Source organism: Larus michahellis, chromosome 2 (assembly GCF_964199755.1).
Source record: "Larus michahellis chromosome 2, bLarMic1.1, whole genome shotgun sequence".
Classification (NCBI taxonomy): Eukaryota; Metazoa; Chordata; class Aves; order Charadriiformes; family Laridae; genus Larus; species Larus michahellis.
The window spans coordinates 68084970-68089026 of NC_133897.1; positions in this window are offsets into that span (position 1 = coordinate 68084970).

Genomic DNA, 4057 nt, shown 5'->3' on the forward strand with positions numbered 1-4057 from the left:
TTAAAGGACTGTATTGTATGAATGTAAGTGACCACTCCAAATCCATCCATGCCCAGTTGCAGGAACTGCTCCGACCGAACCAGCAACTTGTGGAGACCACTTTTGAAAATCTTTTTGCTGGATGGACTTGGGGGTGGGGTTGGTTGAAGCAAATTCTACTCATCGCCTGTGTGGAAGGAATTTGTCTGTTATGTTTAGTATGCTGTTTGCTGTTTTTAATAAGCATTATACGATCAGCTGTAGATGCCGCTTTGCATCGTACCCTTGTACGAGTTGTAGAATATGTTGCTCTAAAAACTATGTGTGTATCCATGAGAACCTGACCTTCACAGAAGAAGATAACAGGAAGGGATTACAACAATGGAGTCACGTATCAGGCAGCCGCTGTCAGCAGAGCTGGATCATGAGTTTGGTGAGACTTGCTGCATGTGCTGGCCACGCGTGCAGCGACTCTGGCCTGTACTTTTCTACTCAATCCAGTGCAGGAGAGTTTGGTGGGACTCGCTGCGTGCGCTGGCCATGCATGCAGCGACTCTAGCCTGTACTTCTCCACTCAATCCAGTGCAGGATATAAGGGGGCTGTCTCGGGTCAGAGAGGGCTAGAGAGACATGAGTGAGGGGGAGAGAGACATGAGCGCACTTTGAAGATACAGGGGATGCCCTGAAGCAGTGTCTGCCCCCGCCCCGCCCCCCCGCCATAAGTTCTATGTTCATTAACCCCAACAGCTCCGAAGGCATTACAGCATGTTGCAAGATAAGATATAGTCTACTACTGCTGCAAGACGCATTGAACACCTTCCTACAAGAATTTCAACTTTATGCCCTGATAGGACAGTGGGATGATGCACTCGCAAAGAGCCTGACTGCATTAGAGTGGGTATTTTTGCCACATGCCTTTTCAAAACCAGTAACTATGATGATTGAAATGTTACCGCGATTGTTTTTCCAGGGTCGTTTGTGCTGTCAGCAGCTTTCTGGAATGCATCCAAGCCACATACATGTCCCCATCAAAAAGGATGACCTTGACCCTTGGTTATCACAATTTGACATGTCGTTGCAAAAAGAAAAAATAGTCGTCCTTTACATGATCAGCTAAAAGCTCAAATACTAAAGATTCAAGACTTAATGAACCACAATGTATTTGAACTATTACAAAAGGATTTCTCGTGGGTAAATCCAAAGAAATTGGCTTTCTGGGCTAAATTTAGCAATCTGGGTATTTATTGCCTTAGCAGGGTTCTTTTTGATTCTGTTTTTAATTGTGTTTAGTATATAACCGGCTAAGAGCGTCACAACAAGTAGAAGCACAAGTCATGGCGACCTTGTTAATAAATGGTCTGGCGTTAAACAAAAAAGGGGGAGATGTGGCAGATCTACGAGCAGAGGCCTGCATACGGCCAAAGATACAGTGAGCAGAGCAGAGAGTAACCACAGAGCCAAGAGAACAGTTCATACCTTCACTCCATCCTGTGACGACCATATAACATTTTCAAATCTCAGACAAAGAATAGGGCTAAGTATTCTTCCTTCGCTGGGAACAGCAACGGCATTAAATGCATTGAATAAGATAGGGTGTTGGGCAAGTAAACAGATAAACCTTACAACTGAAATCCTATCTAGCTTGCTTACTGATGCTGATAGCATTCGGCATGCTACGTTGCAAAATCGAGCGGCTATTGACTTTTTGCTGTTAGCTCAGGGTCATGGATGTGAAGATTTTGAAGGTATGTGTTGTATGAACGTTTCAGACCACTCATCATCCATTCATAAGCAGTTACGGGAGCTGAAGGATAACATGTCCAAATTAAAAGTGGTCAAAAATGGTTTCGATGATTGGTTAAGCTCATGGGGTGTATCGGGATGGTTATCAGACTTACTAAAGCAAGGGCTCATGCTATTGTTGGTTATATTATTATTGATTATGGTAGCCTCATGTGTTCTCCGCAAAGTGACTGACATGATTGAAAATGCCATGCATAAGGTCTGGCTGGCTCAAGAAGAAAAAGGGGGTATTGTAGGAATGTGTCTGAGAGAAAGTGGTCACGTGAGCCAGCCTCCCTACTAGGAGAGATTAGATTAAGGGCAAAACAGGTGGTAGAAGATGGAATTAGTACATGGGAAAAACGGGAACTGAGAAGGTAGAAAACATGTTGTGCTAATGACTAAGTAATTTACTATGTGAATTCTTGTAACCAATCTGATCTGTGAATGAACTGCATGGACAGCGCGTGAACAGAGACTGTAAGCCAATCATATAGCTGCCGCTAGCGCGTGCTCTTATTACCTCTCTCTATACACTCTGTGAAAACTTGAATAAAGGGAGAACGATTATACTCCTATTAAGACTCCATCGTTACTCCGGGTCCGTCTCCCACTCCAACAAGCCTCCACAATTTCCATATGTCTGGACATTGCTCCCACGCCTAAGGAGCCAGGAGGGAAAACTGTGGCTTCTTCTAAAGCTCTTTGGGAACCGCTTGCATGGCCCCAAACACCTTGGGGCTGCGGGCTTTCCTCCTGCCTTCAGCCTCAAATACACCCTTTCCCACTTGGCGCCGTGCCAGCCTATAAAATTTCCATATGTCTGGAGATTGCTCCCACTCACAAAGAGCCAGCAGGGAAAACTGAGTCTTGTTCTAAAGCTCTTTGGGAACTGCTTGCATGGCCCCACAGACCTTGTGGCTCCAGGTTTTCCTGCTGCCTTCAGCCTCAAAACCACACTTTCCCACTTGGCGCCGCACCAGCCTCTAGAATTTCCATATGTCTGGAGGTTGTTACCACACCCAAAGAGCCAGGAAAGACAACTGTGGCTTCTTCTAAAACTCTCTGGGAACCGGCTATATGGCCCCACAGACATTGGGGCTACGGGATTTCTTGTTGCCTTCAGCCTCAAAACCACCCTTTCCCACTTGGCGCCGCGCCAGACTCCAAAATTTCCATATGTCTGGACATTGCTCAAACGCCTAGAGAGCCAGGAGGTGAAATTCTGTGTTGTTCTACAGCTCTTTGGGAACCGCTTGCATGGCCCCAGAGACTATGGGGCTGCGGGCTTTCCTGCTGCCTTCAGCCTCAAAACCACCCTCTCCCACTTGGCGCCACGCCAGACTCCAAAATTTCCATATGTCTGGACATTGCTCCCATGCCTAAAGAGCCAGGAGGGAAAACTGTGGCTTCTTCTAAACCTCTGTGGGAACCGCTTGCATTGCCCCAAATACATTTAGGTTACCTGCTTTCCTGGCGCATTCAGCATCAAAACCACCCTTTCCAACTTGGTGCCGCACCAGCCTCCAAAATTTCCATATCTCTGAACATTGCTCCCACGCCCTAAGAGACAGCAGGGAAAACTGTTTCTTTTTCGAAAGCTCTTTGGGAACCGCTTGCATGACCCCACAGAGCTTGGGGCTGCGGGCTTTCTTGTTGCCTTCAGCCTCAAAACCACCCTTTCCCACTTGGCGCCGCACCAGGCACAAAAATGGCCATATGTCTGGAGATTGGTCCCACGCCCAAAGAGCCAGCAGGGAAAACTATGCCTTGTTCTAAAGCTCTTTGGGAACCGCTTGCATGGCCCCACAGACACTAGTCATGCGGGCTTTCCTGCTGCCTTCAGCCTCAAAACCACCCTTTCCCGCTTGGCGCCGCAATATCCTCCAAAATGTCCATCTCTCTGGAGATTGCTGCCACGCCTAAAGAGCCAGCAGGGAAAACTGTGACTTGTTCTAAATCTCTTTTTCGGAACCGCCTGCATGGACCCACAGACCTTATGGCTGCGGGCTTTCTTGTTGCCTTCAGCCTAAAAACCACCCTTTCCCACTTCGCGTCACGCCAGACTCAAAAATCGCCATGTGTCTGGAGATTGCTTCCACGCCCAAAGATCCAGCAGGGAAAAATGTGCCTTATTCTAAACCTCTTAGGGAACCGCTTGCATGGCCCCACAGACCTTGTGGCACAAGGCTTTCCTGTTGCCTTCAGCCTCAAAAAACCACGTTACCACTTGGCGCCGCGCCAGCCTCTGTAGGAATGTGTCTGAGAGAAAGTGGTCATGTGAGCCAGCCTCCCT